We start from the raw sequence: 27,021 nt of genomic DNA, 5'->3' as shown, positions 1-27,021 counted from the left end.
GCAGAAATAAGCCAGAAACCCACAGAACATCACCAAAACAGACTAAAGTAAGGAGACTGACTGATGTTTGTCCAAATGCACCTGAAAGGAAGCGAAAAGGCTGGAAAAGAGAGAGGACAGGAAGGTTTCTGAGTAGCTGTGGTTCAGGAAGAACTCTCTGTCCTTCTAATTTTTTATTTTTGTAGTCTGATGATGGAGGCAAAACATTTTTTCATTAATCCTGAAGCCTTCTCCTTCATCTGGAAAACTGACACCAATTATGACTTTAACTTCATACTTTACTAATTCAGAATTTCTTGTTAGAAAACAGTATTTGCATATTCAAATCTGATATTTTCACTGGTGTGTGCCTATATTCTATGTCAAGCAAAGATGTTACCTTTTAATGGTGTCACAAATAGTAGGGTCTCCTCATTACATAGATCATACTTGCTTAGCTCAATACTTCCAACTGTTCTTCATCTCTGTTAGTTTTTGATTTAAGAAGAAAATTTACTGAAAAAAATAACAAGGAAAACCAAGTATTTTAAAATGGATCACTTAATTGCTGATGTCTATCTAACAAAGCCATCTATGGGTTATTTTGGCAACATGGTAAATTTAGGAGGTAGCTGACCTTAAATGGGGCATTTCTGGGTAAGAAAACAGTCAAATCAAGACTTGAAAAATTAAGACACAAACTACAGGGGGGAGCCAAGTCATGAAGTCTCTTCTTTCTCAGTCTTTCTCATAGACCCATAATTCACTAAGGGAGTGTTTGAACATTTCCATGACTGCAAAAGTTTGGACAGAAGGAATGGGTGAAGGAAATGCATTTTACCATTTAGCCCATACATGGTGGTCTCCTCCTATTCAAAGATGCAAGCCTGAAAAATTAAGAGGTGTGAAGTCCATACAGTCCAAGGTGTGAAAAAGAGACAGACAGGCATTTAAAACATTTATCACTTTTTGTATATACTGATGTTTAAAACAGCATTGTTTAATGACACAGTATTTTTTCTAAGGTACCTGAGTCCCTCATTACTGCTGAAGCCATTTGAAGAGATTATTCAATTTTTACATAATTTCTGCAGCACAATGAGGAAATCCCACGATGGCTGCATGAGCATTCTTGCCATTGCTTGTGGTTTGAGATGCAGTGAGTTTTCTGGACAGCTGTGAGAGAAAATCATGTGCTGGACATGTAAGCCAGCAATGAATGAGTAAATAGCTGCTCCTCTGAAGATCAGCTCATTAAGAAGCAGACACTGAATGAAATAAGGTTCCTGGGAGTCTGTAGCACCACACTTGCCAAGAAGAGAGGCATGAAGCCTCATTATGTGCCATGACCAAGCAAAAGGAATTTCTACCTAGGCAGGATCTGTGGTTAATATTCTGCTCTTGTGCTTTGCCCACTGAAGTCCCAGTGTGCTTTTATTTATGATGTGGTTCTTGTTCAGCACATTTCCATGTGAGCAACTGCGAGTGGCTCCGTCACCCCGGGCACAGAACGGAGCCCAGCTGAAATGCCAGAGGCTGCAGCTTTCTTTGTGACGTGAAGAAAACCAAAGAAAAATAACAGAATTTTTCTTTTTTTTTTTTCTGTGACAAAAGCTTCAATAATAGCTTTCTTATTCAATAGAATGGTCTTGTATGGATATATTACAGCTGGTCAAAAGACTCCAAGATTATTTAGCTTTTAGTTAGCTTTTTTGTACAGTTAATTTTGTTAGTCATAAATAGCTGAATGACACAGTATTTGTTTTACTTAGCAATATTCACAGCTTAATTAAATAATTCACATGCCAATCTCTAGTCAGGATGCAAAAAGACTAAAAGACAAATTAAATAATCATAGCTCACTTGGCCAATTTGTTGAAAAGGAGGAGCAGGGTCTGTTGAGACATATGGCAAACAATGTTTTCTGCAAAACAGCAAACTAAAACACATCACTACTCCCACGTAATAGGAGGCATGATGCATTTTCAAAGCACACTCACCAAGAGCAGCAGGTGTGTAACTGAGCAGTTGCACCAGTGTTTTAACAGGGAATTCGATTACCATGAACTGAAAGGTAAAGGGAGGAAGGCAGGAGAGGGGATGAAATATGAATTAAAATCCCAATTTCCCAAGAAATTTTTTTTATTGTTTGGAAATTTGTGAAATGTGACTAACAAAGAAGTGATTCAGAACACCCACTGCACTGAGATCTGTCTCTGCCAACACATGCATAAGTAGGAATCAGCGCTGGAATTAACTTAAGCACGCATGCCAGCAGGAGTGAGGAATGAAGCCACAGATTTAGTTGCTATACATCTGCCAAGGTCTGGGTTTTTTTCTTACATCCTGGCTTCATTACCTAATGACCCTGTTGTGATACATCCATACTGTATGCAAAAAAATACGTACAGCATGAAAGTCCAAAGAAGTCACTATATACTATACTGCTTTACATTGTGTTTAGCAGACATCATCCCACAAGAGAACAACAGTAACCTCAAATAACTATAGTTTTCTCTTGACCAGGTTCTCTGCTATGGTGATGTTATTTATGGTAATCCTGGTGTCACACAAGCAGCCTTGTGCAGGGAAATCCACTGGTGGCAGCACAATGGTAAGTGATATTTGTTCATGTTTTTCTATTGCATATTTGAAAAAGTTAAACCCAAACAAAACCGCCAAGATACTATATTCCTTGAGAGGAAGAACATGGTTTACGTGTCTCAGCTTTGCCAAAAAACTCTGGAAATCAATGCTTCAGTTTGTGAATAAAGATGTAGGCACAAACACTGCCTTGAGCAGGGTGAAGACCACCCTTGGGCAGAAGTGTTTTGGAGCTGCAGTGGTGAAAGGATAGGGATGTGCTTTGTTTTGTAGAACATTTGGGTATGTATAACAGGCCTGTCTAAACAGAATTGGTGTGTCTGATGGCTGATCCAATGTTCCAAGGAGGTCCTCTATTCAGAACTTGTTTTCCTTCCCACTTACCCTACTTTGTGTATTGTGCTAGATTATACTGGTTTCATAAGTGGCAGTCACAGTTACTGTCCATCTGGATATGTTTTGAGGCTCTGTAAAGTTTTAACAACTGTGAAGAGGGAAAATACTGAAGTATGCAGCCAGTCTGAAGTGGTTATCTTGAGCTTTAACCTACAGTCGCCAGCAAGGCACAAAACACCCTTCACAGGGCATGTAAAACTTTTTAAGATTTGTACCTTAATAACACAGCAAAAAGCATTCTCTTATGAGATAAGAGATTCTCTCTTTGTATCTGTAATCTCTTAATGAATGAAAATTGTAACACTATTAAAATCATACTAACACATCTCTATACATTCAGTCTTGATTCAGGACATGTATAACTGAATCAGATACTTGGTTAACTCTTGCACTTGTCTTACTGCTTGCCATTAAACAAGGAGATTTTATACTTTTCAATATTTTTAGTAAGAAAATTTATTCTCATATTATTCATGATGGAATGCCAATCAGTTCTCAAAATGCTTGTACATGCTTCTCATGTTTTTTCCATGTTTAAAAAGCCTTATTTTCCATGTTATCCCAGACTAAATTACCGCGTCAGTCTTTAACTCCTAGCTCTGTGATGACACATAATGATATACATCTGGCTAGGCAAGAGCATGGCTCTGCAAATGAACTACTCTGGTGCCCATCCTGAGTCTGTGCAGGCCTTTTGAGGTCAGTAAGGTTTAGACTGGTCATCTTTAAGTGTTAACATAGGCAGGTACTTGTGTCAGGGTCAAAGGGACACAGGGCATTGGGACCACGTCTCTCTAAGGTACCGCCTGCACATCATCAGCTAAGGCACAGCTGATCTCCCTCAGAGCCTGGGCTGGGGTTTGTTCCCTGCCAGGGCTGGCTTTGTGTCAAGCTGGGCCATGGCATGCGAGCGCAGACCAGCACAGGCCACTCACCAGCTCTCTTTGCTCCCTCAGCCCTCGGAGCTGCTGCAGGCACTGGCACCGCTCCCTCCACTCAGCTTCTGCCTCAGGGCTGCCGGCAGGATGCTCAGGCTACCCCTGGATGGTGCTGACTGCAGCTCCCTTGGCACCTGTGAACACATTAATGGGGAACAAGAGCACAGCTCCCAGTGCCAGGTCTGTGCTGGGACTGCCTCTGTGAGAGGAGATTTATTGGCATGGCGAGTCCAGCTGAGTTGGGAGCTGAGCCTTTCTGTTCAGTGACGGATACAAAAGGATGTGGCACTGGCCAAGTCCTGGTCCCCAGCGTGCCTTTGCACTGCCCCACTGCTCCAGCCTTCAGGTAGCTCCAAATCACACTGCTGTCCAGGTTTGCTTTCTGATATATTGATGAACACAGCAGAGGAGAAGCCAAATCACACAAAACTGTCTTGTTCTGATATATGGGGCAGTAAGTTACCATCAGGCCTCAGAGCAAAATAATACCTGGGCTGAGAACAGGGCTCTTTGCACAGCAGCTGAAACTATGCCTGCAATTCCAAGTGTGATTTAAGTCTCTCTTGTTCATACACAGCTTTCAGGTACTTCATCCCTTGGCTATCCCAGATAGGCCGATAAATTCTTTCCTTTGTCATTTGTAATGGAGGATTAAACCATGTTGGGCTGGAGAAAATCTCTTCTGCTGAGGGGGGGGGTGTGGAAGTTACTGTGAGACTATCGTAAGGCAGAGATGCTGTTGAAACAGCAAAGGATTTTCCTGAAGGTTCTTAGTATCCATCTGCAATAAATTTTTATGAGGGTTTGGATGAAATAGAGGCCTGGGCTAACCAGCAGGCTAGTAGTTTGGAAAGCTGCACAGCACAGTTACTGGCAAATCTTTGTTTTATCCACCCTGACAGGTTCTGCCATACTATTTATTTTTCTAATGCAATAATATAAATCACTGTCAGGTCATCAGCATTCCCAGAGTTTTCCAAAGTATTTTTGTGTCTGCCAAAGGTTCCCACTGGACCTCTAGTCCTACAGGATGCTATACAAGCTCCTTTAATGGAGTGTGTAGTGCTGAGCTGTGCTATGCTGCAACATTCCTGCTCAGAGGAAGAGCTGTAAGGAATGAGGTGGTCCCAAGAGTTACAGTTTAAGGAACATATTAAAGACCACCTTTAGTGATAAAATGTCTTAAACCATGAAAGCAAAGCAAAGCAAAGCAAAGCAGTATTTTACTTAAACAAAAACTTTTTTCCTTCACTATTCACTTAAGAGAATTGTATATGAGGATCCCAGAATAAAGTAAGACACTGTCAGGATACTGCAATCTATGCCATACTTCTAAGACCCATACTCCAGCTGAAAATAGCTTAAGAGCAACGTGTGCTGGCCACGTGTTCCCCTGTGCCTTGTTGTTCAGCTTTTCTTTTAGGTAACTCTTTCCCTTCTTCTTTTTCTAAACTGTAGTGGAGCACTTCCAAAAAATGTTAAAGAATGAAATAGAATTCAGTTCACTGATTATTTTGTGAGAATCTTACTTCTGGGAGTTGAAATTATTGCTTTTACCAGCCAATACCATGACAGAAGTCCCAACAACAAGAGGTGGGGTCCCAGATCCCAGGGCTGCCCCTGCCATGCCACAGCAATGCCGCAGTGCTCTCAGGCTGCCCTGCTTGGCTGAATTTCAGGAGATCAAAGCTCCAGCCATGCACAACAGGCCCTTTTATTTTCAGATCATCTCAACGGTTTCTGAGGGTGGGAAGAAGCCAAATGACAGCTAATGGATCAAGGAGGGCTGAGGATAAGGTTAAGTGGTGCAATAATCTCCATCCTGAGCTTGGTGCTGTGCAGCAGCTTCCTTGATGTGCTTGGTCACCAGGTGAACCACTCTGAGCAAACCTCGCAGATTTTCTGCCCATGTCACTTAGAGCAAAGCTTCTGTTAAACACCTGAATACTCCCCTAAAACACTTCCTTTTCATTAATTAATGACTACTTTCCTCCACACTACACTCGCTGATAAACTTGCCCTATTTCTGTGCACTGTCCTTTCTTTGGTGCTCTGATTTTTTGCCTCCAAAAGAAAAAGTATCCCATTTTCTAGATCTAAAACATTTCTTAGTTCAATTATAGGATTTCTTCTTTGAAAATCAAAAAAGTTAATGCATGAGTTCTCTTTGTTTGGCTTTGTTGTGAGTGAAGGAATGGTCTGGCTGCAGAGTTGTTTTTTTTCACAGAGCATTGGATGGGCATATCAGTCAGATTTTTGCTTTTCCTTTTTGAAGGAAAGATAAACCAACTATGAGTTGCAGAGTTTCTCTAGGCAATGGCCTCTTTATGCTTGTTGTTAAGACCAGTGTAGGCAATGTTATCCACAAACCTTATTAAGGAAAAATGTTTTAATGCCCTTTTCTCAGAGACATTACACATATCTTTCCAGTAGAGGAAAAACAGCTGAGCTAAATTTGGAATTTCTCTAAAATAAGAAAGAGACCATCAGAGTCTCTTCTCAAGAGAACCCACAAGGATTTATTCCCAATATATAATGTCCCAACTCAACCCAGCCATACTCTTGGTATACCATTGGGCTGGAGAAGCTCTTGAACTTACAAGACTTAACACCAATACACCAATGGTATTTCAGTATGGAGAGAAGAAACAGCCATCTGATTTAAAATAAACCAAACACTGAATAGAGGTAGAAAAGGTCATCATGATGAAGATAAAAAGTGAAGGAAACTCTACTCACCATTTCAGGATCATGTATGATGTTCTAAACATTAATGAACATAGCTACATTGAAATACAATATGTCACTTGAATATACTACCTGAAATTCAAAAATACCAGGCTATGAGCTGATAACAAGATCAGTCAAAAGAAACGCTGGGGTTGGAGACCAACACTTGGTATGCAGACAAGCAAGGACTTGAATCTGAGCTCTGGAAGGTAGAGGGAACGGAGCAGTAGGCCATGCAGTCAAGTAGGCGGCCAAGAAAAATGGAAAGGAACTGAAAAACAGAAAGGATAAAAATAATCCTTCTAAGAAAGTTACTCATCTCCTTGTCAGGATGGAAAGGCTGCTAAGGAATTGGTTTGGAAACAGTGGCAGCTGCAATCAAAAAGTCTACTGTATTTGTAACAAAGGTACACAGATATTCTACTCTGACTTGGCTGTGAATTGTACAGATAAGAAAAGTGCAATTAGAAGTTTTTGAGAGATTTACAGAGTAGCTCCCTGTTTAAAGTGTTCATATGAGTGAAGGAGATGCGTGAGGGGATTCAGAAGTGGATGCAAGTTGTTTATAACACAAGCATTAAAGGTAGTATGCTTTTGTTTTGTTGGCATTCAGAAAAGACATTTGAATAAGCTGTCATCTCTGCCAGTTGTTTTCAGCAAACTTACTCTTTCCCAAAGAAGCTGTGTGTGATTGATCTGTGAAGGAACTGCTGAGTTACAATGCCACAAGTAACTTGGAATTGCTGTCTGTTTGTGTTCTCTGGTAAGTTCAGCATTTTCACTTAATTCAGATTGTAGTTGTCATGGCTCATGCTTTCAGCTCTAGGAATCCTCTGTCTGGCTTTTTGAGTTGGCCAAGGGAATTCCTGTACAAATAAACTTACAGGATTTGTGTCAAGGGATCTTCTAGCTAATTCTCAAAAGGTCAGCATTTCTTCGGTGTGGTTGATTTCCTTGAACTGAGAAGGAATACATCAGTGAAGAAAATTCACACTTCTCCCAGCCCACAGGCTGGTTAATAACTGAGGTGCTAATGCATGGTCATTAGGCTTCCAGACTGACACAGCAGCTTGGGAGGACAGAAAGGATTTAGTGTCCTTGATGTGTCTGGTTTATGGTACCACAAGACCCAGCAGAGCTCACCACTCTGAACCCGCTGTCAGTGTTCGTTCCCACACGCACATCTAGGCACCTTGATTTTAGCAACATATATCCCTAGCAGGAAAGAGAAAAAACAAAAGTGAACTAAATACATTCAGAGTCTTAATAAAACAATAAGAACTATGGCAGAAAGAATAATGAAACATTGGAAATGATTTATGGATGTAATGGATCACTCTCCCTGTCTTTGCAGAAAGAAAATATCCAAATTACCTCAGCTTTCATACTCATATTCCCAGTGACTGCAGATGAGGAACTTTTAAATGTTTAAAAGTATGTTTAAGACTGGAAATGGTTATAAAAGATCAGAGGCTTTCAAAATTCACTTTGTACGAGGTCTAGTGAGTGCAATGCCAAGAGCAATATATGAAATCTGATCTGACAGTTTCATAATTTCCCTTTGTTTGAGGAGATCCCTGTGCAATGAAAATGTACAGCATCATGCCAGGACTAAAAGAAACAGTTAGTGGAAAGGACTCAGAGGTAAAGACCACTAGGCAGTTTCTCACTGGCAAAATATAAAAAGAAAATGAAGAATTAACTACATTAAGAAATCCCAAGGAGCATGGTTTAGATTAAAGGACACTCTTTTCAACCAGGCCGCTGGAACGTCGATGTAGCACTGTTCATGCAGATGTTTGGAGAGTATTTCACAAACTCTAATTTTGGAGAGGGCTTCTAAAGACTGTTGCTCTTCCACTGCTCTGTGCCACCTCCAATTTATCTTAAGCCTAAAATAGAAAAAAAAAAAAATAAAGAAACTACAGCTTCTCATTAAATAGAAGGAGCCTTTTTAAAGAAATACAGTAAAACATAAGATATAGTCCAAATCCCATAGATCCTGTATCTGTAGTAGGCTGGCAGGTCTCCTTTTACCTATACACAATAAAAATGAAGTAAAAGCAAATCTGTCGAAACCCAGCAGGTTTAATGTAGTCCCTTGGTTCATACTGGCTGCATGCGAACAGTGCATGGAGCAATAAATTGCTATATTGAAATCTTGGGAGTTCAGACTTGGTTGTGTGGTCTATCTTTAAAAGTCTGGTTCTGTATTATGCTCTGGCTATTGATTTTTAGCAGACTATGCACCTGGTAGCAGTTCTTCAGCCCTTCTCAGATATATTCCAAGTTGGACCGTGTTCCCTTAAACATTAAGCACACAAAAAGGTTACTTAAGTAAGATCTCAAGTAAGGGAGCTTGTGTTTGGGCCAAATTCTGGGCCAGTGCTCTGAAGTTCTGTTACTTAATTTTGCAAATTTTTGTTAAATTCTGACTGTCAACTGATGAGGAGCTTTGAGTGTACTTCAAGTCGAAAGGCAAGAGCTTAATCTTCTCTGAAACAGTAACAAACCTGCCGAGTGGTGCCAGTTCAGCTCTGAAAATGACAACTCCACTCTGTTTATGTTCTGTCTACTACATTTTCCTGCAGGAGAGGAGAAATGCTCCATGCTGCTGTTCCCCTGCCTGCTCCCCGTTTCTGACTTTGTGCATTTTTGTGTAGCTTTTCTGATCATCTCTCCAAGAGTCCCTCATTGTCTAGAAAAGGTGTTACCTCATGGCAATACCCCAAGGAAATAGTTTCTCCTTTCCTTTCCACATTTCATTGTTGCAAGTGCAAGATGTGATGAGGGATGGCTCTTGTCTTAATGAAAGAGAGTGAAGGTTCCATTGACTTCACTGGGGTCAAAACTTCACCCTCGGGGACCTCTTGGTAGAAATGGGAGGGAATTTCCATTTTCACAGAGAATTTGCAACCCTTAATTGTGTTGAAACTTCAAATATTTTCTTCACAGGGCAAAGTTCGTATCTTATTTCGGATGAATGTAGTGGCTGAGCGTCATCTGCTGCTGGAAAACCTTTGGAAGTTACTTAAAACTAAAACAGGCATAAAAGAGAAGCGGGGTGGGAAAGGGTTGTTTGCCATTAAACACCAACACAAACCAAGCTGGGCTTTTTGTCTGTGCCCTGCCCTTTTTGTTCACACACTCCTCTTCACCCTCCAGACAGCCTTAGAATGCTAATTTTTCTAATCACTTGGAGAATGAAAACTATTATAGAAATCAACTGAAATATTATTTTAAACCTTGTTTAATGAGACTGGATCCACACTATAAATAAAATCTTGATCTTTCCCTTCTTAACTTTCAAAAATGGTATTTCCCACACACTATACAATCGGTCACATTCCAATTCAAAGCAAATATTTGAAATAATTTTCAAAAAAAGGATGTTTACATGAACTGGCAGGTAAGATTTATGAAGAAATGGTTTTAAATAAAAGTCTGTTTGTCTCTTTTCACAGATATTTAGGATTTCTCTTCACATGGCAGCATATGATATGGATGCCCAGAAAGATTCAGTGCTATGATGCTGTAATGATAAAGATCTGATGGTGTTATTCTTTGTTGGGGTTTCCACCAGTTTCTGAACTTTAAGGTATTCAATTATTCTGTTTTTCTCAAGGGTAAAATATGCATGTAACCCTCAGTTAGCACTAAGAACAATGTGCAAGCCTTCACACATCAAAGATGTGACTATGTGCTTTTGTCTATCCTAATGGTTTGAGAGAAAATCTTGATAAATCAACATGAGATTTCTTTTTATTTTCTCTTTTTTTTTCTTTTTCTCTTTCTTACATTTTGTTGTCTTGATTAGATAAAAAATAATAGGGGGCTGTCAATCTGTTTTCTTTTCAGGTCTTCTCTGTCTCTTTCTAAATTAGTTACAGCCTGCTTTTTGTAGCTTTATAGCCAGCCTGACCTAATTTAATTACCATGACTTGTGTGGCTTAAAGATAAATAGTTTTATTCAGGCAGCCTACTTTTGTATAAGTTTTCCCTTTCACACATCTCTCTATATTTTGGCATTCAGAATTCTTGTCCACTGTTCTTCAGTAGGTTAACACAAGGTTGGTTTATAGCATTGTCCATATTTTCACAAAAAGGCCTTTGATGCATTTAGTCCCTGCTTTGCTCTGAGTCTGGGGGCCTTTGTGGGACACGAATGAACATTAGCTGGGGCTCAGAAGCAGGGGATGGGAAATACAGCCCTATGTCCATCATGAGGGAGAAATCCTCAAAGCTTGTTTCTATACTGCTACTGTGGAAGATTTTTTCTTATTTTAGGAAAATACTTCAGAAATCAAAGCTTGAGACTTCTCTACAGATTATGATAAACACATAAGTGGCTAGATGATCTCCAGTAACAGAACTCTGTAGCATGAAAATGCCTTCAAGCTGTCCAAGAACACAAACGCTTCACACAGAGATGTCCCTAATGCCCAGATCCCCGAGGTTCATGCCAAGATCTCTGACAAATCCTTCTACCATCCTGTTGGCCACCTTTGAATACAGAAAGCAAGCAACCAGCTTATAAACTCCAAAATCCTACTTAAAAGAAGGGATCATCATATTTCTTCCTCTCTGTCAAAATGGAGAAAGATTGACCAGGAAACCCTGAGTGATGCTAAATAGTTGTTAAAAAATATGATTCAGGTTCTCTTACATTCCTATAATCAGTGGGGTTTTTTTTAAAAATCTCCCATATAACACTCAGATGAATGTACAGAGACTATCTCCATGTAAATATGTTGTGTTTTGCCTATGAACACTAAATATATTTTGCAGTAGTTTAAAAATAATTCTTTGGAGGCTTACTGCAGTTCTTAATACAAATGTAGATACAGAATTTAGTGTCATTTCTTGTGTCATCTGTATGTCATCTTAATGCTGCTGGAAGAGCCTCACGCCCTTTTTTAAAAACGCATCTACTTGGGTTTAAAAAGAGTATATCTGAGGTCATTAGCAAAGGAAATGGCCAGCATTAATTCTGACCTACCACAGGTTTTAACAAAAAGAACAAACTGTGAAACTTAAAAGGAAACCCAACAAATGTGTTTTATGAATACATGTGCAAAATTTTGGTTACAATCAAATAAAATACTGATATGTGCCAGACACCTTGAAGTTGCTCTCCTGTGTCCAATTCTTCTGAGCTAGATTTAAATTAATCTCCCAGTACTCGGCCTCTTCCCACCCTTGTTAGTAAACTAACAAAAGCAATTTACACCAACCACACCATAAGCAAATAACAAAATAAAAACTCTTTCAAGCATTTGCTTCATCCTGTTGGACACCTTTACCTATAATCACAATAATCTTCTATTAAATAAAATTACATACATGCAAGTTTATTTCAATATGTAAAATGTTTTGTTTCCAAGTGCAATATTCAAATGCCTTGTTTCAGTACTGTTGGTCTATTAATCTGATGGCAGTATTCCACAGAATTTACATGAAACTAACCTGGACAGTTGTAAAGCTCCCAGGAAGCTGATTTGCTTCAGAACAGATTGTGACATTTCTGTAGGTGTACAAAAAAACCAAATCCAAACATTTCATATAAACTTTTCAAGAAATATTGCAATCCTCAGCAAAATCACAGTTAACACATTTTGAGAAAATTCAAAACTTCAGGGCCTTAGGGCATATTTCTCACACAAATAGATTCATCTGCAAAGGAATAATTCCCAGACATCCAGATAGAGACATCTGAGTGGTTCAACCAGGCTCTCCCATTGTCCTTTTAACATTTAATAATGCCTATTTGGAACTCTTCCTTGACTGAACTGGAGTATAACTCATGAATACAAACAGACCAGTGTTTGACACTTGAGGCAGTTGCTATCATTGTCCTTAGCCCTATCTGCTTCCTGTGTGCCGTTGCCTCTGTGGAAGGAAAAGATGAGCCAGAAGAGACAGGGAAGCAGTTCCTGCATGGCTCAGGCTCAGTTTACTATGGTAACTTCCATCTACAGTCTGATAATTAAAAAAAAATTATCACTCCGTATAATAAAGAAGGCACCAGCAGTGGATAAGAACAGCAGAACCAGACATACATAAAATAGGATAGGAAATTTGTGTGGGACATGGAATCTATGCTGAAGGACTCAAATGAGAGTACCTGGGCTCCATGAGAGGTTCTTCTGACAAAGGCAAAATGTTCTTGGCAACAGTGACTGGTCACTTCTGCTCTTCCTTCTAGGAAGGTATAAATCTGCTTCTTTTATGTGTCCAGAGTACTTTGCTTTTAAATGCTTCACAAAGGCTACCAGTATGAGAGTACAGTGGTCCTTGACCTCATTTGGTGTCTATAATTTCATGCGGCCTAAAAGTAATATAAGAGCAACCACAGATGAATTTTAGAAAATTTCATTCCTTATTTACATATCTATGTTACACCCTGTACAAAAATTACGCAGAATGAGATATGCCATGAGGAAAAAAAAAAAAAAAAGCACAAATCAATTCACTGGTCTGAATGTGGATCAAACGCCAAATGCACTTGGCAGAAGCACACATCTGATCATTACTGCAGCCAGATTCCAGGAAATAAAGGACAAAATATGGCACAGACTCCACTGCTCTCATCATGCACAGAAAACAGCTGATATTTTGAGGTTCTGAGGTTACAACATGTGGCTCTTCTAAAGAGCAGACTGCAACCTTGAGGGGCTTGTTTTGTTTTCCAACTGAAGTCTGACATGCATTACATGTGAACATTTGGAAGTCATATTGTTCATCATGCATTACATCTAATTGCTTTAACTTGTACAGTGTGCAGTCATTAAAGTGACTTCCAAAATAATGGAGCACTTAAGAGAACCCTCACCCACATGTGACCCAATAAAGAGGAGCAAGTGCCTAACTGCAAGCACTTTGTACTTTAGCACAGATCTATAAGCACCCTCTTTAAACGGGGGTGATGCTTGCAGTGGATAGGAAGCAGGTCACCCTGTGAGCTATGGACACATAAACACATACAAGGAGAAATTATTTCTGGCACAGATTTACTTCACTCAAGATTCTCTGAGCAGCAGGGAGACATCTGATATGTAAAACAGTAGGCCCCAGCCAATTAGTCTGTGACAGATAAGAACCTTTCCCTTATTTGTGCTATAGGGTTTCTATGTGGTCTGTTCCTTCGATGATTTCATGTTCCCCTATGACTTCACTGAAATCCAGTTTTTATCAACTGGGATTCTGGCATGCTTTCCAGGTGCAACAAAGAAATAACCTGTTTGGAAGGAAGGAAGGATGATATGTGGGCCTTGTTTCTGTCTTATGGGAAGCAATGCTTTTGTAGTTCTATTTCTCAAAAAAAAAAATCTGTGAACAAGGAAAGTACTTTATTAGCCATACAAATGTACCCTTTCAAAGCATCACAGGGGATTCAACCATTAATATCTAACTGCAGCATCTATCTCACTATCTAACTCAAGTATGCTGCTTTGGAAATCTGCCTTACCATACTGGTGCAAAAAAAGTTCATATAAAAATAGTCAAGAAACATTTAGAAAATCTCCCCCATCATGAATATCTTGCATTGCCTTTTATATCTGCGCATTACTACATTCCCAAAGTTAAGAAAAGTAAAATTCTCCTAAGCCAACATCCCCAAGGTGCATAGAGACCTGTGGGATCTGCTAGATTGTTGAGATGACAGTGTTTGGAACTTGTAAAATTTTAAACTGGTACTTGCATTACTCCACTACATCGGCAAAAGCAGCACCTCACACTTCTCTCAGTAATCATTTCACAGTGTGAACCTCAATGTTCATTTACACCCCTAAAAGGATTCCCATGGGGTTTTTTCCCTTCAATCTTGTGGCTCTGCATTGAAAGACCGAGAAAGGCTTCATTCTACTGATGGGAGTGGAATATTCTGAGTGGCAGATGGAACAGCTCCTGACACAACTTGGTCCTTGGTAAAGGCAGTATTTCAAGAAAGGCTATAGAAAATATTAGACCAAATGTTACAGGAAGCAAGAACTACCTTCTCATATACTTCTATTTTAAATTAAAAATTGAAAGGCCTGGAAAAAAAAAAAGAAAAAAAATTAAAGTTCTTTTAGGTATAGTGTAGAAATCACTTTGAGGCCTTACAGAAGGGATTTTTTCTTTCTTCTTCTTGTTAACTTGATTTATTTTTATGTATCCTGAGAAGCTGCAGTCAAACTTCACACAAAAATTACTTCCAACAAAAAGGGTTCATGCTTCTGGATAGAAAACAAGAAAAACTCAGATCCAAATTCCTCCTTTACTTCCGTGACCTAGGGCAACTACTGCTGCCTTTTAAAGTATGCGTGCTTCTCCTGTCCCTGGTGATTGTTATTAATACAGGTTAGGGAAAGTGGTGATAAAGATCAATTCCCAACCCAGAAAAGAAACATTAACTGCTTCTTTCATGTCTTCCATAGTGAGTGAGCAGCTACAGTTTCAAATGATCCCCAGATGTTTACTACTCCTGGTGCTCAAAAGCAGTGTAGGTTTTCTCCAGAGCCATGTTGGGTATTTTTGGTTATCCTGCAGACTTCAACCCCTTGTTATCAGAAGGAAATGCAAAGGTGGAACAGAAAGCTTGTTTAGTGTAGAAGTCCAATAAAAAATAAACCAAGGACGGTCTCTTACTGTTGGCCAACTTAAGCTATGCCTCTGCGTACTAATGCAAGGAATTCCTACAGAGATGGGTATGGGAACACTACAAGCTTGTCACTTAATTACAAAAAGATTTCATGACTCCGGTAAAAATAAAATTGCTGAGATCTCTCATAAAAACAATGTTATTTTTCTGGTTCTTTGCAGCAGTGTTTTCCTACGTCTTCTTACTCAGAGCTTGGACACAGGATAGTCTGCCTACATTTGTAAACATGATAGCTAACAGAAAATGAAAAAAAACTATCCTCCTTAGATAATACAGATTAAGAATAATAAGAACCATTTAAATTTTACTTCTCTTTCCTTTGCACTTAGTCCTAATTATTCCCTGATGATGTGAAGACTTACCTTTACTAAAGCATAGTCCCACTGGAAGCAATTAATAGTGATAAAAATAGGCGCTTTCCAAGAGCTTTAAACAGATTATTATTTGAAGAGCCTGACAATTTTGTCATTATTATAACCAGGTAAGTAAAGACAGAAGAAGAACACACCATACACGATATTAAAGTACTTCACCTTCTTGGACTGCACCGTTCCTTTCTCCTCTCATCTTCTGAGGAACGTTGGCCAAAAGATTTAGTGCTGCATGAGCAGCAGAGATGGAGAAAAAATACTCCAAACCATGGTAGGACTCAAAGCCAATCTCTTACACCTGCTACAGTGTGTATAACTTAGAGAATGTACCGCAAAACGAAAGCCTCTGATCCTCATTTCAGGACAATTACTCTGACTGAGCACTCAGGTAACTGAGCTGGGCTCCTCTTTTTAATGAACGAGAAGATGCCAATCTGACCTTATTGGATCAGCCCACATGGAAATTAAACATTTACATGTATTGTTACAGTTTTTCTTTCATGCCAAATAGGCAGGCCTCAAATTGACTTCTCTGCTCCCGTACAATGGTCAGAATGAACCAAGTTGTTCAGGCTCTGCAGGATCAGAACCAAAATACTCTCTGAAAGGTATTTTGAACAGAGGATGGAATTATTTGACCCTATTTCCATTGCTGATACTAAGAAGGTGATAGGATGGCCTTGTAGACAAAAATGTGTTCCCAGTGGGAACAGGAACTTTTGAGTAAGACCGTGTTAACACAGCACAGTCCTCCCAATCAGTGCCCTGGCTCAACATGAAGCTACTCTTTATTCTACTGCAAAAATATTAAACATCTGTTTCTGAACAGAACAGCACCTACTTCACATGTGAAACATTTTCATCTGCTAGCATATAAATGCTAATGAGTGTTGAGTTAATAGTCTGTTAATTCTTGGGTACTATTAGTCACAGATTTGTTCAAATTGAACTGAAAATTCACTTACTCAATAACTCCTGACTACACACAATCTTACTTTTATCAAAGTCATGTTACTTACTGATATATTTCACCCAGCTTGTCAAAAACAGGTAGAAAGGCTCTGAAATGCAAACACCACAGCCAGAGGTCTTCCAATGTGAGGAGGCCAATCTTCCTGCTGGGAAAGCTGAAAAAACCAATAAAGTGCATCATTGAATTTCTATTACTGGGGAAAGGCACATCTCTAAATCTTAAGAAGTAAGTCCAAATCAGAATCTCTCTTCCATAGCCCTGAAATGTGAAAGAGACATTAGAACTATGCTGACAATTTGGTATTGTGGTTTGCTGAGAGAAAATAGAGGAGCAGATGGAAAGCAACTTAATAATTTCCACATTGTTTCTCCCACTTGCGATTCATTTTATTTCGAGTTTCTTTCCCCATTCCCAAGTCTTTCACCTTTTTGTTTTAGCACTTTAAGAAATCTTTAACTTACAGATTTCCCTTTCTTTCCCCCTTTTTTTTGCAATCCAGCAATTTTTTCCCCTCCCATTTCACCCTGGGGGAAGTCAATTTTCACAATTAGCTAGATGGTTATAGAGGAGAAACATGAAAACATATTGAAAAAATACATATAATAATTACAAAAATAGATTTTTTAAGAATTGCAGAACTATCTTCTCTTGAAAATCAATTTCATTGATAGGGATCCTAGTTCAAAGAGAAATTCTATTGTTAATTAAGAAAATTTTGCTCCAAAATACCAAGCAATTATAATTAAACATGGGACCACTTGGTTACTTGCAACATCAGGGATTTCCCAAGTCCTCAAGGGGTAAGTTGTCTTAAAAGCAAGGACCTGAGAGTTTATGGAGCTCTTGTGTAGGCCACCCCTTAAGGATATCCAGGGAAGCACAACAGAAACAACTTTCCAGTTGCACACCTCCTCCTAGGATTAACTGGCCAGTAAAAGTCAAAGGCAGGAATCCACGGTCCTGCTCTGCCCTGACAATATTACCTGGTGGTTCTTTGTAGGAATTAGGATGCAAAGTCTTCATTCACTCTTCAAAAGCAATTAAAAGCACACCTTAACTGGCCATGACAAGAATGAGACTTAGCTGCATGCATAGAATTAAAAGGGGATTTACACACTTCCCAGAAAAGGACCAGTTTCCACAAAAAGCAGCCTTCTGTTTGCCCATCACCAGAAAGGTGGTCACAACTCTAAGATGATATTAAACTGTAGAGACCATGGGGCTTTTAAAATATTCTTTCATGTCCAAGATTATTCATGTATCCTTTTAAAGTGTTATTTTTGTATAGATTAGCTGTGTTTTCCATCTGAATTCCCAATGAGACTGCAACAGCAGTGTGACCTCAACTTTTTTTTTTTCTCCCCTTTTAAATTTTTTATTACTTAGCACAGATTTTAAGATAGGAAATAATAGCAAGCTTATTGGGCTTGAAGACAATCCCTAGTGGTGCACACTTTAGCTGGGGTGTAGCTGTTAATATGTCTGTGATCTAATTCCCCACAAGTGAAAGCCAGCCAGAGAGCCCACTTACTCAAAACAAAATAATCGTTAGGTTAAATATCCTGGGATCTGTAAAATCCACTGTTTCTAAAATTAATCTCCTTTAGTCCATGAAAGAAGGCTATGAGGATTATGCATCTGCAAAGAACACTCTACTGTAGGTAGTTAAATGGACCAAACTTCCCTCATGCAAACTGCTGAGGTCACTGCAGTTACAAAAGCAGAGGGTTTCCCTGCAGCATCTGCTGGGGGACTGGGGAGCACATCCTGGGGATACTTCATGCAGGAGGATATAATTCAGTAATGGTTAATAGCACAGCCTTTAGCAGTTTTAGAGAAAAATAACACCTTGTACCTTTGAAACATTGGGGCTTGCTGGCATAGTCTTGCTATTTCCATTGGGGCACACACTGCAGCAAAGGAACTCAGTCCACAAATTGCTCCATTGTGCGACCCAACCACACAACTGCCCCTAAAATACAAACAGGGGACAAGTGCAGACACTGTGCTGAGACAACTCCTGATCTGTGCAAACCAAAACCAGCTCAAACAGATGGACAAAAGTACAGGTGTAGTACACTCTCTTTCCTCCTTTCCCACATTCCCTATTCTTGTGCATCCATTGAAGCATTAAGGATGAAGGACACAGTTTAAGAGTGAAGAATTATGTTTTGTGTCCTTTAGATGAGAAACATGGTAGCAAATGTTTGTTTGTTGTCTGCTTGTTTGTTGGCAGATAAATTTTTATTTCATCTGTGATAAGTGCATCTCATCAAACTATACCTGATTTAACAACTTCCTTAAAACACACATTTCTAAAATAGGGCTCAGGATGAATTAAAGGACCACATGATTGTTTCTGTTTCATTTTTTCTGAAATGTTCTGGATGCAAAGCTTCTTCACTGCATTGTAGCATGTTCTCTTACAAGATAAAGATTTGACTTTCTTAAAATATTGTTCACTTCTGAAGCTGCCCAGGAATGAAGAAACAAAGCCCTGTTTGGTGAAAGGCTGCAGATAAAGTGAGCATGACCAAGAGCCACAAGGATACAACCTGTGCCCTGAGCAAGTGCAGTCAGCCAGGACAGGAAGCCAAGCCAACACAAAAATGTGGTGCAGATGGGCAAGATGATTGCAAAATAAAATAAACAGGCTTTAATAGGAAGCAGAAAAGCAGAAAGCTTAGCTTGTCCTTATACAATGCAAGCTACATTTGCAAGTGAACATGCTTTCAACTAATAAAGATCTCCACTGACCACATTTTACATGAAATCGGAGAATAATCAGTTTTTTATGATAGGAATGAGTACATGAAGTCCTTAGCAGGAGCTCATATAATCTACTGTAACACTCTTGGCTTACTGAACACTTTGAAACAGAAACTGAGCATTTCAGCAGAAGTTAACCCAGCTCAAGAGCCCTTGAAATCGGCTTTCATTCATCACCCATAGATTATCTACTCTCATGACTACTCCTCCCTTTCTGCACTATTATTATTATTCATGATTTGTCAGCAGCCAAGAAATTCCTCTGGGTTTCAGTGATGAAGTGCTTCATTTGGACTAATTGTTTCATTTACTTTAAAAGAACAAAGAAATCTGTCAAAGCACATTTACTCTTTTGAGGCCACTTTTGGATATCTATTGCCAGTCATTAAGATTTTTGGAACTGAACACTGAAGATTGAACTTCCAAAAATATTTTAAGTCACAGCAGCACACAGGAGACAAGGTGAAAAGAGCATCAAAGCTGTTGCATTTGTGCTGCTGCACAATTCACCTGGATGTCACTAATTTTCCCAGCCTGCCTTGGCAGATCTCAGATATGACACTGGAATTACATCCTCTGCTCCCTGAAAACTCAATCTTGTTTCATCCCAAACTTCTGTCTCTGCTCCGCTGCCTTGATGTTACAGTTCTCCTGTACCAGTATATCCTGTTCCTTTCTCTTCTGCTCCTATCCTCTGCCTCACTTCCAGCTGACCTGCATCACCCTCACTGGCCTGCTGGAAAACATTAAACTGTAGCTTCACCTGGTTCAGTGCATCATGGGTTGTCAGAATGTGGTTCAGGTTAAACATACTCTGGTTGGCCCCCCAAAAATTGAAAATCATTATTTTACTGTGTACTTTTCCCTGGGCTGTGCCTGGACTGGTATCCATTTACACTGCTCTCCAGTCTCCCATCCCAGTGCCTGTGTGGCTAACGAATTAAAACTTTAGTATCCAGAGAATGTAATGTACCTTTTTATTGTAAATTTTTATGGCATTATTTCCTTACTATATCAGTACTCAAGAAGAATGTTAAGAGCCATTTGAATTCAACTATTTGCATCTTTCTGCAGACTATATAGAGTTGTTAAGGGAATACAAAAGAGACCTCTGTCATTCTTTAAGCTGAACTTCTTGTCCCACTGACAAGCCACCTGTGATGCTAATTCTGTGATATATTAAAGGCTTTTGAGCAAGACTGAAAGGAGTTTGTTAGGTGCTACAGATGATTAACCATGAGACAAGTAGAAAAAATAAATTTTCACCCCTTTAGTATTTACCAAATTTAAGACTTATTTGCTGTCTGTCAAACTAATATTTAAAAACAGAAGACACTTCAGTTTTAAATGGCATTACATTGAGAATTTGCCTATTACAGTAAAAAATAGACAATTTCGTTTGATATTTTTCTTTCTGCAGACCACAAAATAAAAAGTATACCTGCATTTTGTGTCATGTACTTGGGCATAGTTGTAAAAATGCTGCTTCTCCTCACCTTGAAGCCAAACAGATTGTAGTTTTTCACCTAATGCTTAAACAAACCCAAGGAAAAGCTCTCATACTGTCAGTTCCATTTTCTCCTAGGAATTCACAGCGGAACTGTCTTTCCCAAACCACTTGGGCTGTACAAAGACTTGAGCTCCAGCTCACAATGTAAGCAGCAAAGAGGATTTTGACACTCTAAGATAACTGGAATGGAGTTGTCCAGGCTGTCTCCAGTACCAACAGGAAGATGTTAAATAATGGCCAGCAGCAGGTGAGGTGAATCCCTATCTTGCATCAAACAAACAAAAAAGCTGATATTGATGATGGCAGAACCAAAAAGAAACTCAAGTACTTAAGTATAAAATCATCACTCCAACAGCAGCCTAACACCCTCCCTGATTCTAGGCCTGCTGGCCTAGAGATTTCTCCACATGGCAGAAAAAAGATTATTGAGCACATAAATCATCATCTGCCCCCAGAGTACACCCCATAAAGTCTATTTATTGCAAAGGGAGTTCCATGAAGGCAGATCCTATAACACCATGTTTTCAAAAGGTATTTACCAAAAGCCTGTGGCTGAAGTCCAGGAGTGCAGCTCAAGACCACATGCACAGGCATCTGACTGGCACTGCATTCCCTATGCCAAGCAATCCATCCAGAGGAGTGAGCACTTACTCCAACAGAGCAAGATCTTTGCAATCTAGTAATCTCCTCCCCCACATCACTCAATCTGCCCACCCTTCTCCTATTTCATATTCCTAGAGACAAGGAAATACTCCACTTTTCACTGTAACTTCTCTAGCTTCACGATTTCCCTCAGTTTCCTATCATCAGGTTTACGCAAGGCAGGTCCCTCAGATCAACCACCATTTTCTGACAGAGTAGAACCAAGACAGAGCCCAAGGCTCTAGTAAAACATGCTTGTCCCATCTCAAAACCTTGCTGAGCACAGGTTTCTGCTTTTATTCACATTATTTTAAGAGTTTTCAAGCAAGTGATCTTTAGTACTATGGTACATTACACCTTTTGTGCAGCTGTTGCTCCAAGTCAACAGGTTTTGTTTCTTTACCAATTTTAGACTCTCTTTATGCCTCTTTAGTTTTTGCATTTCTAGGCAAATTAGGAGATCCCCTTCACTAGTTTGTCAATGGGTTTTTATTTTCCTTTCTTTTGTGCAGCCTAACTCTTCAAGTGGTGTCCTTTGACTTGATTCCACACTGTACCTTCCTTCATATAGCATTTGCAATGCTTTGATCACTCTCCCCTCATCATTTTGTTCCTCCACCAGGAAAAATATATTTATACCAGAAACTTTCCACTCTAGGTAAGGGGGCAACTTTCTCCTTGGAAACTCTGCCTGTCATGCTCAGTTTTACATTGTGCCTTGCTATTGACATTGACAATGAATGTTGGCTACTTATGGAAATTGGGGACATAATTCTCCCCATAAAACATTTACCGGAGTAAACTCAACCCCACAAACAAATTGATGCATACAAGTGGAACAATATAAAAGCCACCAGCAGGGCACAGCTTTATTTTATGCAGATGTACAGTTTGCACATTATGGGACTCAACAGCACTCAAGTTTCCAATAACTTCTTTTTTTTGCTTGACCAATTTTGTTCATTACTTATAGGTCCCTGCAGAATTCTGAGCTGTTATTACAAACATATACATTACAGAAGGAACACGGCCTGACATGCATAGCTGTTTAATAAGGTTTTCATCAGCTGCTTTTACTGACATTTTTCATTTCTCTTAAGCCCTGCTTTTAATGTCTCAGTCTCCATTTGATACCATGAAACAAAAGGAGTTGAACAGAATGTGTTCATGGCTGAATATCAAAAGAATCACACAATGCACTTGAAGCATGAAGACTCTGTAGGCCATTTCCGTTCCTGTTTGCATATGCAATCTAGACTGGAAAAACTTTCCTCTTTTCCTATATCAGATCAACCCCATAAAAAAAATTCTCAAAGAATTGAAAATAATACTGAGTTATAAGTCTAACATCCAAGGAAAAGCACGCCTATTTGCATCAAGAATTTGGTGAAATTTTCCAAGAACTGCTCTTGTGAAACTGTACAACATAAGGGGATGTTCAAAAATCACCCATCCCAGAGAACGTGAGCCAAAACAAAGTGTCCTTTTATGACTGAGAAGTGATTGTGAAGTTCTAAACTTTAATTATTTGAGCTAATAAAGTTGGCAAAAATAAAAAGCAGTCCTCTATCTTACCAAGATGTCAATAAAGTGAGAATCTGATGGCCAATTCAGGTCCACTAGGACCTGAGGCAAATTTATACTGGCTCGAGGGCACAGCTCTGGCTCAATAAAGAAAAGCATATTTTAAGTGGGGCTACATTTACTAAAGAGTGGTCTGTACCCAAAATCAAATTGTTTGTTATGATCCAGCCATTAAAAAAAAAAAGCAAAAAACCCTGATAATTTTTTCAACTCACAGGTCAGTATTAATGGCGTCTCTACATCCCTCTCAGCCAAGCTTTCCCAGCAGAAAAGAGGTTGAAAGAAGATCCAGTACAATTTTTTCTAGATATTTTTTCTACTTTGGTGGGGGGTGTAACTCTTCAACATGAGATGTTTCATGATATGAAGAGGAGAAAGAGAGTGAAGCTTCACAGCCTGTGGTCAAAGGAGGTGAACAGAAAGATTTCCTATGGATGCAATCCTGCTGTAATTACACTTCTGTTCACTTCAGTGGATTTCTATCAATGGCCATTCTTATAAACCTCTCTTTTCCTTAGCTCACAGTTCAGCTCTGCTGCATGGGGTTGGCTTTGTCCCAGCTATGCTCTACCTCCAGCAGCTGTGATGGATGAAGGATTCAGATTCACAACCCCCTTTCCTGCATTTGGGACACACTACAACATTCTGGGCAAATATAGTTTCTTTTTCAGATCCCCATAAATATCAGCAGGTAACATGAAGCCTGAGCTACTTTTGCTCAGATCTGATACCCAGCACTGCCAGAAAAGAGGGTTATGCTGAAGTGTCCTGGACAGCTTTACAGATTGAAAATGCCAGTGCCAGCACGCCTCAAAAGAATCTCAGAAGTTGACTGTTGATGCAATAAATCTGAAAATACATCCAACAACAGCACAGAACAAAGAAAAGCTGTGAAGGGCGGAGAGGAAGCTGGGAGAAAAAAACAGACAGGCTAAAAAGTTTGGAGTTGGTGTTCAGTATTATAAATATTACCTAATTGTTTTGTCAAGACCTCTGCATTCACAGGTCATGCAGGATGCTCCAGAATTAGTCAGTGTCTGTCAGCTAAAACAATTCCCAAATGACCTGATACCTTCAACCTGGCAAGTAACCCTACTGCCTACAGCTATTACTTTTAACATCTGGGGGGATGATGATGCTGTCCATACAAATACCTACTGGACTTGCAAGTCACATTCAGGAGCAGTCATTACATCACCAGTGTGCAGTCAGAAATAAGTGCAGCTGGTAAAATACCCATCATTCAACAATCTAACGAGATTGTCACAAAGATGATTAAAACAAGGCCCAGATTCCTGCTTTGACAGTCACTTACTCAGGCAAGAAGCAGTTCTGAACCACTTTAGCCTCTGTTAATATAGGTATTAACAGTTAGATCCCAGATTTTATCTGCCTATAATGGAGCTCACATAGTTTCTAGGAGTATTCAGTGATGTTATTTGATACCACTTTGCTCATTTGTCAGAAGGAGCAGTATTTTTGTTATTAAATTTTAATTTGCCATGACATCTATGTAAGACTGCCAGCTGCAAGGTTTTGTATATGTGCTAAAACATTTCTGCTCCTACAGGTCCAAGTCTTATTAAAATTAAATGGGTATTTTGAGCATGTTTTGAGTCACCTCTGATTATTTTAAGCTATGGTTTGTATCATCAGACAAAAACACCCCCTTAACCTAAAAATAGTCAAGAAATATGTAATAATTACCTTTTTAAAACCTGCAATTTACAGTGACATTTAACCCATTTTTCACAGCTGCAATTTGACAAGTATGTAATTACATCTGACCAGTGATAATCACAGACATAAATAAAATAAGGCCCATTGAGGCTGACCTTTCTTAATTGAACTTTGCCTGCAATTAATGATCCATTGTCTGTATATTAGTTACAATCAAGAAACAATTTATAAAAATCTTCTATGATTGCATCCTATTTTTCTAAATGAAAATGATATAATAGGTTGTTTAGTTTCTTGGTTATTTAGTGTAAAGGGACTGCTCACTTCTCATGACCTTCACTCCTGCCAGGAAGCACAATCCATAGGCCAGGTGGGATACCTGGGAGACCTGAGATGGCTTTAGCCCCCTGTACTTCAGACAGACAGACATGGCTCCCATCTCTTGTGATGACAATGACAACATTAAGCTTTCCTCTTTAGCTCAAGGAGAAACAATGGATGTGGTTTATGTCTGAAAACAGCTAAATATATACAAATATATAGCTAAATATATACAAAGTGCCACTTACAAATATATGAGAACAGTTATTAAGGCAACCTATGATGAACACATTTATCTCCAAGAACTTCCACTTTTAATGGAGAAGCATAACCTGCCTCCCTAATTTGTTTTCTCCACAGACCTTTGTCTTCCATCCCCAGCTTTATTTTAGCAATTAATGAAGTCATTATAAGTCTTTCTATTGATTTCAGTAGCCTCCAGTAGAAGCCTCCAGCCCTGCCTCTGGGAGCTGCTTTCAGTTCTCTTGGCTAAAAGGAATTTGTTAGCTGTGCAGCATTACATATTAATTTATACCACCAGGTCTGACAGTCTGCCTAGGAGGCAGAAAGGCTGTAATTTAATATTTTAAGGCACATTATGTTCACTAAGTGATATGTGTACATTACCTGACTGTAGAAGTTAACAGAAATTAATTTTCATATAATAGAGTGCAGTATAAACGAATGAGAAATAAAGGCATGCTGGTCACCACGCCGTAACAAAATATTCTCACATCCACAAGTGCCTCCTGAGAATTGTTACCTCATGCCCTGCGTGACAGATGTCTACCAACAGTGGGCTTTGTTGTCTGAGGTGACTCACCTGGAATAAGTTAATGCTTCTAAGTGAAGCCAAGGAATGTTAACATTTTAAAGAGCTCAGGGATACAATAAATCCTTACACTGGATTTACGGTATTGGCATCATATTTAACTTTAGTATCTGTGATGTTTTTCCACATTAGGTATGAAAAGTGACTGAGAGGTTACAATTGTGCTCTAGAACATACCTATACTGCAACTAAAACCTCTTTTTTCCTTCTCTAATCCCAAAGCTAAAATGACTGTATTGATCCACGAATACCTCAGGATAAAAATGTGTGCATATTTAAAATCATATTCTATAAAATGCAAATTGGCACACCACTCAAAAAAACCTACTGAAATGACACAAAAGTAAATGGAAGAACAAAAGATTCTTATAAACCAGATCGCTATTCCTATTGGATAGCAAACACCTGACATTTTCATGGCATGTTTATTCTGTCTTTAGCATTATGCTCCTTAGGACAGATGATTTCTCATGGCATCAGAAGGCAGCAAGTTCTGTCAAGATTTGCATGCCATAAATTTAGGCAAAAAGCACTGGAAAAGGTGCCTGGGCCTAAAATCTATTGAAACACAAAGGAATATTTAGATTCAAGATGCTTTGGATCAGCACACGAGTGCAAACCAACTTTTGTAAATAAACATTTTAGAAAAATAATGTAATGAAAAAGAAAATAGGAGTATCGGATGACTCATCTCCTTCCTTGTATTCAGCTTCCAAATGATGTACCTAGACATATGTATACATCCAGAACCTTCTCTGCAAGAGGGACTTAATATTGAGATATCACAGCTTTCTTCGTATCCTTCATACTCTTCCCTGTGTTGCTATTGCCTCCAATGACCTATTTCTGTCCATTTTTAAGAGACCAGCTAATCCAACTGCACCTTTTGCTAACACCAGATCTTCACAAATGCATTACAGTGACTCTGAAACTCCTGATTCCTCTCACCTTTGACTGAGATCCAGAGTTTCCAATGGCAAATCCATATTCTCACATCAGAAAAAGAGACTGCTCCCTGGATGTACTTAGGCTTCGAGCATCAAAAGCA

The 27,021-nt window shown here is 39.2% G+C and overlaps 1 long non-coding RNA gene across 3 annotated transcripts in view; it reads right to left on the bottom strand.

Annotated features, from left to right (window-relative positions):
* Nucleotides 1–2,587: 2,587 nt before the first annotated feature.
* The window catches only part of LOC138109346 (uncharacterized), a 63,818-nt gene continuing 39,384 nt past the window's right edge, over nt 2,588–27,021 (bottom strand). The window contains exons 4-9 of one of the 3 annotated variants that reach the window (XR_011150422.1): nt 16,682–16,789; nt 12,772–12,975; nt 12,114–12,171; nt 8,354–8,539; nt 7,314–7,862; nt 2,588–6,918 (exon numbers count right to left, since the gene is read on the bottom strand). This is a non-coding gene — a long non-coding RNA (uncharacterized lncRNA). Of the gene's footprint in view, nt 7,863–8,353; nt 8,540–12,113; nt 12,172–12,771; nt 12,976–16,681; nt 16,790–27,021 lie in introns of all 3 variants that reach the window. The other 2 variants (XR_011150423.1, XR_011150421.1) reach the window with 2 other exon arrangements.

This window comes from Aphelocoma coerulescens, chromosome 4, assembly GCF_041296385.1.
Source record: "Aphelocoma coerulescens isolate FSJ_1873_10779 chromosome 4, UR_Acoe_1.0, whole genome shotgun sequence".
Classification (NCBI taxonomy): Eukaryota; Metazoa; Chordata; class Aves; order Passeriformes; family Corvidae; genus Aphelocoma; species Aphelocoma coerulescens.
The sequence above is the reverse complement of the archived record's forward strand: the minus strand, read 5'-3'. Positions and strand labels throughout refer to the sequence as shown.